This window comes from Macaca thibetana, chromosome 7 (genome assembly GCF_024542745.1).
Source record: "Macaca thibetana thibetana isolate TM-01 chromosome 7, ASM2454274v1, whole genome shotgun sequence".
In the NCBI taxonomy this organism is placed as follows: domain Eukaryota; kingdom Metazoa; phylum Chordata; class Mammalia; order Primates; family Cercopithecidae; genus Macaca; species Macaca thibetana.
Genome location: NC_065584.1, coordinates 134,782,247 through 134,797,801, shown reverse-complemented (window position 1 = coordinate 134,797,801; position 15,555 = coordinate 134,782,247). Strand labels below are relative to the sequence as shown.

The window sequence follows — 15,555 nt, the reverse complement described above, 5'->3', positions numbered from 1 at the left end:
CAATGTTAGTGTAAATCATCAGGAGACTTAACTTGCAACAGTAGGCCTCTTGTTAAAGAGAGGTATTAAAGGGGTATACAAGGTATGGTCTCTGATTCTCCAAGAAAAAATAGTTTAACCAGAAAACATACCCTCCCCGCCTTACCACCTCATTATCTCCTGCCCATTCCCCACAATGTTGAATGAAAAAACAAGAATATGTGTAATATGATACTCTACATAAAGTTTAAAAATCAAACTGAATTGAACAATATATTGCTTAATGATATAAACGAGGTAAAACTATAAAGACAGACAGAAAATGATAAACACAATGTTATATTTCTTGGGAGAGGGAGAGTTGTAATCAGGGAGACACATATAAGGAGCTTCAGGGGTACAGCAAGGTTCTATTTCTCAAACTGGGTAGTATGTGCACAGGTGATCATTTTAGTATCATGCTTTATAACATATAAAAGAATATATGTAATGTACTTAAAGTTTTAAAGAAAGAAATAAAATAAGCATAACAATGCAAACATGAGTAAAGCAATGCAACATACATAAATATGAAGAGAGTACCCAAAGAGATGTAAAAGTTAGGAAGTTATGGGTTAAACAAGCAACTAACAAAAAATATACATTAAAAAAATATATTGATTAAAAAAAAGGCCGGGCGCGGTGGCTCAAGCCTGTAATCCCAGCACTTTGGGAGGCCGAGGTGGGTGGATCACGAGGTCAGGAGATCGAGATCATCCTGGCTAACACGTGAAACCCCGTCTCTACTAAAAAAAAAAAAAAAAAAAAAAAATACAAAAATTAGCCGGGAGCGGTGGCGGGCGCCTGTAGTCCCAGCTACTCGGGAGGCTGAGGCAGGAGAATGGCGTGAACCCGGGAGGTGGAGCTTGCAGTGAGCTGAGATCCGGCTCACTGCAGCCTGGGGGACAGAGCGAGACTCCGTCTCAAAAAAAAAAAAAAAAAAAAAAAAAAGACTTGGAACATTGGGGCCAGGCATGGTGGCTCACGCCTGTAATCCCAGCACTTTGGGAGGCCAAGGCAGACAGATCACTTGAGGTCAGGAGTTCAAGTCCAGCCTGGCCAACATGGTGAAACCCTATCTCTACTAAAAATACAAAAATTAGCCAGGCATGGTAGTGCATGCCTGTAATCCCAGCTACTCAGGAGGCTAAGGCAGGAGAATCACCTGAACCTGGTGGGTGGAGGTTGCAGTGAGCTGAGATCATACCCCTGCACTGCAGCCTGGGTGACAGAACAAGACTCTCTCAAAAAACAAAATACAACAAAAAAAAATTAGCTGGGCATGGTGTCAGGCACCTATAATCCCAGCTATTTGAGAGGCTGAAGCAGAAGATTCAACTTGAACCTGGGAGGTGGAGGTTGCAGTGAGCCAAGATTGCGCCACTGCACTCCAGCCTGAGCAACAGAGTGAGACTCCGTCTCAAAAACAAAACAAAAAACCCAACAAAGTTTAAAAAACTAACGTGGAAGAGAAAGTTGTAAGCAGTAGTAATACAACATAGTATATCAAACTATAGAGTTACAAATATTACAGTATAAGAAAAATCAAGAGAGAAGATTAAGTATGACTAGAAGGATCTTGGAAGTCATCATCAAAGAGACAATATTTGATGTGAGTCTTGGTGGGGGAAGGTTTTTCAAAGAGATGAAGAGCAGGATGAAGAAAAGAAAGTAAAGAACATCTTTAGGAATCAGCCACTACACAGAATGAACAAGGATCAACAAGGCAGTGGGGAAAAAAAATAGACTTGGAATAGGTAACGGAAGGCTTGAATGTTACTAAAGCATTTACTTTGTTTTCTAAAGATAGCAGGGCTCTGAAGTAGGGAGGTAAGTGGTTGAAACTAAGAAGAGTATAAAGTTAGGCGGTGACAAACTAGATAGGGAAAAGACTAGTTATCTATTATAATGATCCTAGGGAAAGATGATGAAGGTTAGAACTAGGGCAGTAGAGATGGAATAGAGGAAGCAGATACAAGAGACACTGCAAAGGTAGAATGACAGGACTTGGCAAATGATTAGACACAAGGAGGGAAAGTACAGGGATAAGATTACGATGTCACCAAAGATTTTAGCAAGGGTTTCTAGGAGAAAGACTGTACTTTTTAAAAGCTTCCTTTTCTGTCCCAAATCTTCCATTTGATTTTTGGAAAGAGTTCAAATAAGTAACAATCTTCTCTGATAATGTCTAAAGTCCATTAAAAACCCATAGTTGTTTCTATTTTTATTAACAAAATCATGTAAGTTATACAGTCACTTAATGATGCCTAGTGTTAAAAATATTTTCAGCATTGTTTTAATATGCTATTTGAGCCTCTACAGTCACACACATTTCTGCAGAAGTCAAACAGAAGGTAAAGGGTATTTTCCCCTAATCAAGTGAGAAAGCGAAACATGTAAGTAATTCCTCAGTATCTGTAGGCGAGTGGTTCCAGGACTTTTCCCACAAGTACCAAAAATCTGCAGACGCTCAAATCCCTGATATAAAATGGAATAAGATTTGCATATAACCTTACTTTAAATCATCTCAAGATTACTTATAATACCTAATACAATGTAAATGTTATATAAACAGTTATATTGTATTGGTTAGGGAATAATGACAAAAAAAACTCTGTACATGGTTCAGTACAGATGCAATTATTTTTAAAAAATATTTCCAATCTGCCACTGTTAGAATTCACGGATACAGAAGGCTGTGTATCCAACCTAAATCTATGTGAATTTAACATGTTACATTTTTGATAAGTCATTCTGCTGCATTTTGCCATTAAAGAAATCTATAGACAGACATAAAATATATTAGACTAGAATGACTGAATGAACTCAATTTCCTTATTTTGGCTGCAATCGTTTAAAAAAAAAGAGCAGCAGCAACAGCAAACCCATTGATACTTATACAGAAATGTGCATTAACTACAGAAGTCAAATAATTTGCAGAATTTATTTGTTTAGATCTAGGACAAACCATAACATACAATGCATTAAAATTATCTTACGTAGCTGGGTACGGTGGCTCACGCCTGTAATCCCAGCACTTTGGGAGGCCGAGGCAGGTGGATCGCTTGAGGTCAGGAGTTCAAGACCAGCCTGGCCAACATGGTGAAACCTCATCTCTACTAAAAATACAAAAATTACCCAGGTGTGGTGGTGCACACCTGTAATCCCAGCTATTCAGGAGGCTGAGGCAGGAGAATCGCTTGAACCCGGGAAGTGGAGGTTGCAGTGAGCCAAGATCGCACCACGACATTCCAACATGGGCGACAGAGCAAGACTCTGTCTTAAAAAAAAAAAAAAGTATGCTTCAAAAAGGATTGCAAGTGAAAAAATATATATATATGTATATGTAAGAAAAATTAACATGCAAAAAATAAACAACAAAAAATAAAAATTCTTAAGACGTGTAAACCTGACAAAGATAAAGAACTTCAGCCTTAGTCAAACAGCAGTGCTCCAAAAGTGAAACCCAAGTGTTGAAAATGAGTTAATAAAGAGAAAATGTTCTTTCTCTGACATCCTTCTGCTCCTTTCTAAGAGAAAGAGTAGGGATTAGATGACTGGAACCACAAAGTGAAGACTAAAAGGTAAAAAGTGAAAATTGAGGTTTGCAGTCATTCAAACTGGTCCTGATTTTAAGCAGGGCTTCACACCAGCAACTCCCAAGGTCTCTGGCAACATCGAAAGGAAAGCAAAAGTTGTCTTTGTTGGCCACCCACCATCTCTCCCTATTTCTGCCCTTAGGCAGCAACAATACTCAACGTAAGTATCTTCTTGCTGTCTTAAATCTCATAATCCACTCTACACTTATTCTATGTAATGTGCCACAAACAACTAAGTATTGATTAAATAACTTTTTTTTTTTTTTTGAGACGGAGTCTCACTCTGTCGCCCAAGCTAGAGTGCAGTGGCATGAACTTGGCTCACTGCAACCTCCACCTCCCAGATTCAAGCAATTCTCCTGCCTCAGCCTCCCAAGTAACTGGGATTATAGGCACCCTGCCACCATGCCTGGCTGATTTTCGTATTTTAGTAGAGACGGGGTTTCTCCATGTTGGCCGGGCTGGTCTCGAACTCCTGACCTCAGGTGATCCACTCTCCTTGGCCTCCCAAAGTGCTGGAATTACAGGCGTGAGCCATCGCGCCTGGCCGATGAAATAACATTTTAAAGTAATCCTCAAGTATTAAGAAGGCTCAACCCTCTCAAGATTTAATCACTGCTAAAATGTATGGTATTTTCTGAGCAACTACTATGTCTCTAGCACTATGCTAAATGCTTGAGGGCAGTGTTTTTAAAATCCATTAGAAGGTCATGATCAGCATTAAAAAAAATAGTAAACATCAGACTATGTCACACATAGTAAGGTTAGGTACTGTTTCATAAAATTGTTTCAGTTATGTACATGTGTATATGATGTAACACTGGATGAAAATGTAAAATGTATTTCTTAATATAGGTGACAATTTTAAAATATAAGTATGGAAGTCTCACACTACTGCAATGTAACTCCAAGTATGGTCCAATGACCAGTGCTGATTAGGGAACTGTTTGTTATCAGTTTGTGATAAAATAAGAAGTTTGTGACAGAATGTAGATCAGTTAAGCACACTGACCTTTTTACAGTAGTAGCAAGACTTTTTCCATGCAAAAAGCAGTGCACTGACTGGGCGTGGTGCCTCACAGCTATAATCCCAACACTCTGGGAGGCCGAGGTGGGAGGACTGCTTGAGCCCAGGAGTTCAAGAACAGATATTTATGTTGAGTATTGCTGCTGCCTAAAGGGCAGAGATAGGGAGAGATGGTGGGTGGCCAATAAAGTGAGACAAAAAATTTTACAAAAAATTAAAAAATTAGCTGGGCATAGTGGGGCACACCTGAAGTCCCAGCTACAAAAGAAACAAACTTAAGTTCCATCTCTTCCATCCTTTATGGTCCCAGTTCTTGGAATTTGTTTCTTCATGTGAATCTTATAATGTTTGGGATCTACATCATTCCTTAAATATAGTAATGGGACCGGCCGGGCACGGTGGCTCAAGCCTGTAATCCCAGCACTTTGGGAGGCTGAGGCGGGCAGATCACTTGAGGTCAGCAGTCCGAGACCAGCCTGACCAATATGGAGACACCCCGTCTCTACTAAAAATACAAAATTAGCTGGGCGTGGTGGTGCACACCTGTAATTCCACCTACTCAGTAGGCTGAGGCAGGAGAATCTCTTGAACCCAGGGTGGGGATGGAGGTTGCAGTGAGCCAAGATCGCGCCACTGCACTGCAGCCTGGGCAACAAGAGCGAAACTCCATCTCGAAAATAAATAAATAAATAAAAATAAGAATAATAAGGAATATTACAGATGTTATTGGGAAATAATCAACTGGGTAGGGGGAAAATGGTGATATGTCTTTGAATCCCTGGCACCTATCTCTGTAGTCCTCACATAGTCACCACTTTAATAAATGCTTCTCCCTGTCAGCTGAATTTAACTAAAAGAAACAAAAATAAATGTTGACTAACAAGAATAACTAAATTATGGAGTCACATTCTGGAAAATTTTGAAGCCATCTAGAATTCTTTATATTTGATTCAGCAGGCAATAAAAGCCAGTTCTTGATGGGAGAAATAGTATCTCAAGATGGTCAAATTAGGGATATGTAAGTAAGATTGAAAGGAGATGAGAACAAGGGAATGATACTATGGAAAAGAGTAACTAGAAGGTCACTGCAGAAAAGAACACAAAATGGTGGAAACATGCTTTGGTAACTGGTTGATTGAAACAGTATTTTCTCTTGCTCACACTCACTCTCACACACACACACACACACACACAAATACCCTGCAAAATATTAAGAGCAGTAGTGCTATTAACAAAAAAATGAATACTGCAGTTTAAAACTGATCAGTTTACAGCAGCATTTCTTGACCTTGCCATCACTCACATTTTGGACCAGATAAACATTTGTTCTAAGAGGCTGCTCTGTGCCGTGTGCACTGGAGGACGTTTAGCAGCATCCCTCGCCTCTACCCACTAGATGCCAGTTTACTATCATCCTTCCCTTCCAGTTGTAACAACCAAAACTGTCTACAGTCATTGCTAAATGTGTCCTGGAAGGCAAAATTACCCCCAGTAAGAACCATGTGGTTTACAGCAAAGTAGGTAATTCAATGTGGAAAATGTTGAGTGTATGCTAAAGGAACATCTAAAAATGTAAATATTAACTATAAATCAGTTCTATGTGAGAGCAGACAGATATTAAATCTGTTTATCAACTAATAAGGCATCAATGTTGATTTTGATAATCCCTATTGTTTTGGAAGATAAGTATTGACACCAAAATTATATGTTATCTAGGATTTGGTGAACTGCTGGGCAACACAGTGAGACCTCATCACTACAAAAAAAAAAAAAAAAATTAGTGGGGCACGGTGGCATGTGCCTGTGGTACCAGCTTCTCGGAAGGCTGAGGCAGGAGGGTTGCTTGAGCCTGGGAGGTTGAGCTTGCAATGAATCATGATTACACCACTGCGCTCCAGCCTGAGCAATAGAGGGAGACCCTGTCTCAAAAATAAAATAATCATATTTTCTTCAGTTTTATGTACATTTTTAATCTTCTATAATAGTTTTTAAAACACAGACATTACTTACACTAGTAACTAAAATCAGGAGGATGAACCACTAAGGAAATGAGCTCTTGTTTCTTTACAGCTGAAAAGTTAACTTAAAGGGCCCAGAATAGGGGGAGTCTAAAGGAGGAATCGATCAGAAAAGGAAGCAGGAGTCATTAGAATGATGGAAAACCAGGAAAGTATAACATGAAAACCAAAGAAAGAGAGAATAGAGTATTTCAAGAAACCTTTACAAAGTTCTTAGAATGCCATGAGAATAAAAGAATAAACTAGCCCTAGTTCTTTTTTTTTTTTTGAGATGAACTCTCACTCTGCCGTCCAGGCCAGAGTACAGTGGCATGATCTCAGCTCAGCACAACCTCTGCCTCCCAGGTTCAAGCAATTCTCTTTTCTCAGTCTCCCAAGGAGCTAAACTAGCCCTAGTTGTAAAGAGTGACTGTCTAAACTGGCTTCAGTTAGGTAAACAATAGAAACCTACTATACACAAGGTGCAGTGTTGTGATACAGGGGATACTAAAAAAAATACACCTCTTAATAAAGTTTCTGTCTCTTAAAATGAAAGACAAGTACATAATGGTAACAAAGTAAAGTATGGTTTAGTGCTGTGATATAGGCACTTAGCAAACCAGGCCAATGTCTGTTCATTTTATTAAGGACCATTACCAGAAACTAAAAAAAGGGTAACTGTTTTCCAGAATAGATATCTACATTTATAACTTTAATTCATTTATTTTGTCTTCTCCCTCATTGCTTAATTTTTTTAACTGATGCAAAATTGTTAAGTAGGGAGCCAGATCACACTCAACATGTACCAGAAACATAGTTCTCAATCCCAGCTGTATGTTAGAATCAGTTACCTAGAGAATTTAACAAAAAAATTGATGCTCAGATTCCACTCCTAAATAATTAAATCAGAATCTTTAGGGATTTGAGATACACACACAGGTATTTATTTATTTTCTTATTTATATATTAAACAAAATAAAAACAGAGTCTCACTATGTTGTCCAGGCTAGTCTCAAGTTCTTGGGCTCAAGGGATCCTCCTGCCTCGGTCTCCCAAAGTGCTGGGATTACAGGCATGAGCTGACCTTGCCTCGCCCATATAGGTATTTTTAAAAACCTTCCCAAATGAATTCTAATATGCAGTCAAGACTGGAAATCATCAATATAAGAATGAATATAAACATGTTGCTAGAAGCAACAAAATAATACGAAGGCAACAATTTGTTTCCAGCTGAAATCAGCATCTTAAATCATTCAACCTACCAAAATTTTAAAAAATCATTTTCATTTTTAAAATTCTGTAACTGAGAAATTAAAATAACACCTCCAGGATTCTTATGCCCACAGCTTTTTTTGTTTTGAAATTGGTATTATAATGTGTAATTATTTCATTTCACACTATTAAAAAGACATGGGGGTTCACATGATTATTGGTGTTTCAGAATTCAGTGCAGTAGTCCCCCTTTATCCACGGTTTCACTTTCCATGGTTTCCGCTACTTGCAGTCAACCACAGTCCAAGAATATTAAATAAAAAATTCCAGAAATAAACAATTCATAAGTTTTAAATTGTGCACCACCTCACTTCGCCCAGCCTATGACATGAATCATCCCTTTGTCGTGTATCCACACTGTAGATGCTACCTGCCTGTTAATCACTAAGTGGCTGTCTCAGTTACCAGACTGACTATAGCAGTATTATAGCGCTTGTGTTCAAGTAACCCTCATTTTACTTAATAATGGCTCCAAAGTGTAAGAGCACAGATTCACATATGCCAAAGAGAAGCTGTAAACTGCTTTCTTTAAGCGAAAAGGTGAAAGTTCTCAACTCAGTAAGAGAAAAAAAAAAAAAAAACTCATGCTGACGTTGCTAAGATCTACGGAAAGATCTTTTTTTTCTGCAAAACTGTGAAGAAGGAAAAAGAAAATTTGTGTTGGTTTTGCTGTCACACCTCAAGCTGCACAAGTTATGGCCACAGGGCATAACTTTTATTACACTATATTGTAATTATTCTATTTCATTATTAGTTATTGTTGTTAATCTCTTGCTTCTAATTTATAAGTTAAACTTTACCATAAAAATGTATTTATAGGGAAAACATAGTATATATAGGGTTCAGTACTATCTGTGGTTTCAGGCATTCACTAGAGGTCTTGAAACATATCCCCTGCAGATAAGGGGAAGACTGCTGTATTACTAAAAACTAAATTGTAGGCTGGGCGCAGTGGCTAATACCTGTAATCCTAGCACTTTGGGAGGCCGAGGTAGGCGGATTGCCTGAGCTCAGGAGTTCACGAACAGCCTGGGCAACACAGTGAAACCCTATCTCTACTAAAACAAAAAAAATTAGCCAGACATGGCGGCGTGTGCCTATGGTCCCAGCTACTTGGGAGGCTGAGGCAGTAGAACTGCTTGAACCCGTGAGACGGAGGGTGCAGTCAGACAAGATTGTGCCACTGCATCCAGCCTGGGCGACAGAGCAAGACTCCGTCTCAAAAACAAACAAACAAACAAAAAACGAAATTGTAATGTGTTAGTCAAAAGAGACAAGGCTTAGTTAAGCCATATTCACTATACATGAGAACTGTTTTACTTGAATTAGTATGGTATTAGTCAGGTGTGGTGACGTGTGCCTGCAGTCCTAGCTACTTGGGAGGCTGAGGCAGGAGGATCACTTGAGCCCAGGAAGCAGAGGTTACAGTGAGCCAAGATCATGCCACTGCACTTCAGCCTGGGTGACAGAGCAAGACCTTGTCTCAATTTAAAAAAAAAAACAAAGGGCTACATGCGATGGCTCACGGCTATAATCCCAGAACTTTGGGAGGCTGATCACCTGAGGTGGGCAGATCACCTGAGGTCAGGAATTCAAGACCAGCCTGGCCAACATGGCAAAACCCTATCTCTACTAAAATACAAAAATTAGCCGGGCGTGGTGGTGGGTGCCTATGGTCCCAGCTACTTGGGATGCTGAAGCAGAATTGCTTGAACCCACGAGGCGGACACTGCAGTGAGCCGAGAACACATCACTGCACTCCAGCTTGGGAGACAGAGCAAGACTCCGTCTCAAAAAAAAAAAAAAAAAAATTAGTATGGCTATAAATGTAGAATTCTAAATAAGTTTAATATAATATGTCATCATTCAGTACTAGTAAATTCTATATTATGGAACTGTTGCAGGCCTTACTTTCCATTTATTAATCATATGACTTTCAACAAATTCCATAAATCACTCCCAACATGACCACCACTGCTCTTCAGTTTACTTTCATCTGCAAAATGAAACAGGAATGATTTGTCTGCTTCTATAGGGTGACCATAGGTATCAAGTGAAAAAATATACAAAAACATGTTTTGAAAACTGTAACATGCCGGCCGGGCGCGGTGGCTCAAGCCTGTAATCCCAGCACTTTGGGAGGCCGAGGCGGGTGGATCACGAGGTCAGGAGATCGAGACCATCCTGGCTAACATGATGAAACCCCGTCTCTACTAAAAATACAAAAAACTAGCCGGGCGTGGTGGTGGGCGCCTGTAGTCCCAGCTACTCGGAGGCTGAGGCGGGAGAATGGCGTGAACCCGGGAGGTGGAGCTTGCAGTGAGCCGATATCGTGCCACTGCACTCCAGCCTGGGCGACAGAGCGAGACTCTGTCTCAAAAAAAAAAAAAAAAAGAAAACTGTAACATGCCATTAAAACATAATGCATTATGGTTAAAGAAATTGGAAATGGGTTGGGCGCGGTGGCTCACGCCTGTAGTCCCAGCACTTTGGGAGGCTGAGGCGGGTGGATCACAAGGTCAAGAGATCGAGACCATCCTGGCCAACATGGTGAAACTCCATCTCTACTAAATACAAAAATTAGCTGGGCGTGGCGACATGCTACTTGGGAGGCTGAGGCAAGAGAATGGCATAAACCCAGGAGGCAGAGGTTGCAAAAAGCCGAGATCGTACCGCTGCACTCCAGCCTGGCGACAGAGCAAGACTCCATCTCAAAAAAAAAAAAAAAAAAAAAAAAAGAAAAGAAATTGGAAATTGGAAGCATACCTTATTATTCATCTGCTATATAAATGCAAACAAGAGTCCAATACAACTTTGTCATCAAAATTACAGTAGACAAAGCATGGCCACAAATTCTTTGACATTTTTCCCTTCAAAAGTGAGGGTTGGATACTGGTCTGACTGCTCTAACCAACAGAGTATGTTGGAAATAATGTTGTGCCTATTTCTGGGTTCAGGCTTTTTGGGAGACACGCAGCTTCTATTTCCTGTCTCCTCAAACATGTATTCTTGGAACCTAACCACCATACTGTTCACGTCAGAAGTTCAAGTCACGTGAAGAGGCTATGTGTGGGCATTCCAGTTGACATTTCCAGCTGAACTCCTAGCCAACATCAACTGCCTTCACATGAATTAGCCATTTTGGATGTCCAGACCAGCTGAGCTCTCGGATGACTCCAAACTCAGCTGCTTATCTGAATACAAACGCATTAAAGTCTAGGTGAGAACCACTTAGCTAAGTACCGGCAGGCCAGAGAAACAGGAGAGATAGTAAATTATAGTTTTAAGCCACTGTGTTTTGGAGTGATTTGTTACGCAGCAATAGGTAACTGGGACAACAACAAGGTATTTTTTAAATGTTTCCTTAATTATTTCTAATTTTATTAGCAACACATCCTTGAAGACTTTTTTTCCTTTCACTTCCGTAAATATGAGCGCATTTTCATGTAGAAAAGTTCATAATAAAGTATAATGCTAGACTTATGAAAAAAATTTAATGTACTGGTTTTATTTTCCAACTGTCTTACTCAAAAGTCATTTTGATTATTTTCCATTATGTCCACGCTTTTTATTTTAATTTTTTGAGATGCAGTTTTGCTCTTGTCACCCAGGCTGGAGTGCAATGGTGCAATCTCAGCTCACTGCAACCTCTGCCTCCCGGGTTCAAGCGATTCTCCTGCCTCAGCCCCTGGAGTAGCTGGGATTACAGGCGTGTGCCACCATGCCCAGCTAATTTTGTTTTTTAGTAGAGACCAGGTTTCGCCATGTTGGCCAGGCTGGTCTCGAACTCCTGACCTCAGGTGATCCACTCTCCTCGGCCTCGGAAAGTGCTGGCATTACAGACGTGAGCCACTGCGCCCAGCCACGTCCACATTAATAAACAAATGCCCATAATGATTAATAAAGTCCAAGTAAATATATTAAAAAATGAAATGCTAAAAAAGTCACCTTTAAAACATTTTTGTTAGTTTTTCTTATACATTGTTTTCTTTTTTTTTTTTTTTTTTTTGAGATGGAGTCTTGCTGTGTCGCCCGGGCTGGAGTGCAGTGGCCGGATCTCAGCTCACTGCAAGCTCCGCCTCCTGGGTTTACGCCATTCTCCTGCCTCAGCCTCCCGAGTAGCTGGGACTACAGGCGCCCGCCACCTCGCCTGGCTAGTTTTTTGTATTTTTAGTAGAGACGGGGTTTCACCGTGTTAGCCAGGATGGTCTCGATCTCCTGACCTCGTGATCCACCCGTCTCGGCCTCCCAAAGTGCTGGGATTACAGGCTTGAGCCACCGCGCCCGGCCTCTTATACATTGTTTTCTAAAAAAAAATACATGCCTATGTGCAAAATTTCATTAATGACAGGTGTGTATATATATATATTTTTACTACTACAGGGTCTTCACTAATATTAAAGATGCATCCAATGTGTCACAAGAAAAGGAATACCTATTTCAAGGCAGCCATATCAACATGATAAAGACATAACACAACCGATATCACCTTCCAGATATGCTTAATGGTCCAGGGATATGTTGTAAGGAGAAACTACCCAAATCCATCATGAATGACATTCACCAACGAATCTTAAACAGAATCGGCTGAAATGCAAAATCTGCTTACATGGCAAAGCCGCAGCAGAGCAAGCCTAAAACAGGAACACTTCCTTAACAAATAACCACTTGGCATTTTTAATGGCTGCAGCAAGATATTTACAAAACTAAGGATGCTTCGCAGATTCAGAAAAGGTAATATCCTTTAGATACAAATCCCTTTCATCTGAAACCCTCAGGTCTCTTAAATTCTAAATTCCTTAGGCTCTGCAACACCTCCGTGTCAGGTAAATATTTTGTTAGTGATTAAGTGACTTGTTCAAGGTCACAGAATGAACTGGAGGCAAGAAATAAACCCAGGAGGGTGGTCTGCAGCTTTCTATATAAATGCACATCGCTGCAAGTAAGGATTCCGATAATTTCCAAGGTGGAGTGGCGGCGAAATTAACTTGTCCCACAACTCTAGGTTGGAAGGCACTTTTTAGGGGGGCGGGGAAAAGCTTCTATTTGAGGCAGTCATAGTTTTAACTCTGATAAGCTTATAGGGTCTTTAAACTCCTACTTCACTAAAATGAAGTGTGACTAGGTTAGAGGAGAAACTGGGAAACAGTTTTAGGAGCTGTAGTAAGGCCTGGGATTGTAGGCAGATTGCAGAGAGTAAAATAAAAAAAAATAAAAAAAACCAAAAACAAAAAACCGGAAGCAAGAGGAAAGAGGTCAAAGTCGGGTATAAGTGTCCAAGAGAACGGAAGAATGGTCAAAGCCACCTTTTAAAACCGAAAAACCGCACGAAACTCGCTTGGCAATCCTAGATGGGTGGCGTAAAAGACTCAAGGTTGGGCCCTTCCTCTCCACAAGCCGGTTCTACCTTTCGGAGTTGTCCCACTCCTCTCCGCGGACAGGGCTTGTCTCCCGGGTGACCAGCAGCTGGTGGAAGGAGAGGGGGTTCACAGCGGACGACTTCCCAGAGGACAGGTGCCAGGGCCCAAGACCCGCACTCACCGTGACGCCCGGCGCGCTTCACTAACGCCAGCCTTCTCGCCAAACGCCCATCTCCCAAGAACTCGAGGGAGAATTAGCCTTGGCTATCAGGACGGAAGCCAGCCCAGCTCATCCCCTTTTCCCTATTTGCATTGCGAGGCGACGCGTCGCGTCTCCAGACGTCACGGTAGGGGCTGGGCTTCGCGTGCGCTCCTTGACTTCTCTCTTCCACCGCCCTCCCCCTTTCGGTGAGGGCCGAGCGGCGGGGCGAGGGAGGGTCGAGGGAGGGTCGAGGAGGACGTTATGGGTGGGCGGCGGCGGCAAGGGCGGGATTTCTCTGAGCCGGATCAACACAGTCGGCCGCTTCCGTACCCCCCGCACTGCACCCTGCATTTCCGGGTTGCAACCGGGCGGTAGCCAAGCGGCCCAGGTTCGCTTCGCATCCTGGGCCTTGTGGAAGAAGCGAGGTTGCTCTTGCGTCCCTTTACTACGTTATTTTCCTCCTCAGATTGGAAATTAGAAAAAACTTAAAAGGGGATTTAACGCCCCTCTATTTCTGTCTTAACATTCTCTGAAGCCAAGCCTTTCTTTGGTCAAAGAAAAACAGGTATTATCCTAAAACATATTTTATGTACAATTTTTAACGTCATTTAAAAGGCCCCGTCGAGGCCGGGCACGGTGGCTCACGCCTGTAATCCCAGCACTTCGGGAGGCCGAGGCGGGCAAATCATGAGGTTAGGAGTTCGAGACCAGCCTGGCCAATATGGTGAACCCCCCCACCCCCCATCTCTATTAAGAATACAAAAAAATTAGCTTGGCGTGGTGGCGCGCGCCTGTAATTCCAGCTACTCCAGTGGCTGAGGCAGGAGAACTGCTTAAACCCGGGGAGGGGAGGTTGCAGTGAGCCGAGATCGCGCTGCTGCACTCCAGCCTGGGCAGCAGAGCAAGACTCCGTCTGGTTGGGGGAAGGCCGGTCTAACAGAAACGAAATGAGAGGTCTGAACTTTCTCGCGAGCTGATCTTTGTACTCTCTTAGAGAAAAGTGATTGGATGCTCCGGTTATCTGTAAACATAAAATTGATTTGGGTGGAGCTTTAGGCAGTAGTCACTAAGGCCTCAGGAACACTCCGGGTGTCTTAGGGATGGGAAATCTGGCAGCAAGATCTAGTAGACGCTTTTAAGTGAAAGTGTGTGCCACATTGTACAGTGTACACTGCTCGGGTGATGGGTGCACCAAAATCTCAGAAATGACCACTAAAAAACTTTTCCATGCAACCTGTTACCCCAAAACTACTGAAATGAATTTTTTTTTAAAAGGATAAAATAAAGTGTGTTCAATGAATTTGTAATGAAGGCCAGTTTCAGTGGCCCAGGCCTGTAATCCCAGCACTTTGGGAGGCTGAGGCAGGAGGATCCCTTGATCCCAAGAGACAGAGACCAGCTTGAGCAACAAAGGGAGACCCCCATCTCTACAAAAAAAAATTTTAAAATTAGGCTGAGTGCGGTGGCTCATGCCTGTAATCCCAGCACTTTGGGAGGCCGAGGTGGGCAGATCACTTGAGGTCAGGAGTTTGAGACCAGCTTGGCCAAAATGGTGAAACCTCGTCTCTACTAAAAATACAAACATTAGCTGGGCATGGTGGCACGCACCTGTAATCCCAGCTACTCAGGAGGCTGAGGCAGGTGAATCGACTGAACCAGGAAGGTGTAGGTTAGATCATGCCACTGCACTCCAGCCTGGGCAACAGAGCGAGACTCCTCCAAAAAAAAAAAAAATCTAAGTTACAAATAGCATTTCCGTTTTCCATAGAATCTAAAACTCCCCAAAATTTCTGTGAACTACAGCAGTATTTTCTCCACTTGGTAAGAGACATAAGGACAGCTTAACTACCCTTCTTTATCCAAACTAAGTTAAGAACAGCCCAGGTTTCCTGATTCTCACTCCCAAGTAAAACTAAATAGGTTTTATGTATGTTGCAGCTGTTGCACCCTTTTCCTCTTTGAAATAAAACTTTTCTATTTGTTTGGGGAAAGAAAACATGACTGAAAGTCCAAAGTGTTAGCTTAGAGCTCAAAACACTAGCTGCTGTTTCAAGGTCCAGTCTCCATGTGGACGGCTCAT

General features: G+C 41.7%; 1 protein-coding gene across 4 annotated transcripts in view; it reads right to left on the bottom strand.

Annotated features, from left to right (window-relative positions):
• USP8 (ubiquitin specific peptidase 8) overlaps positions 1–13,599 on the bottom strand; it is a 79,103-nt gene extending 65,504 nt beyond the window's left edge. For 3 of the 4 annotated variants that reach the window (XM_050797138.1, XM_050797141.1, XM_050797140.1), the window contains exon 1: positions 13,455–13,599. The gene's annotated coding sequence lies outside the window, so the exon portion shown is untranslated. Of the gene's footprint in view, positions 1–13,320 lie in introns of all 4 variants that reach the window. The other variant, XM_050797139.1, reaches the window with a different exon arrangement.
• Positions 13,600–15,555: the final 1,956 nt, after the last annotated feature.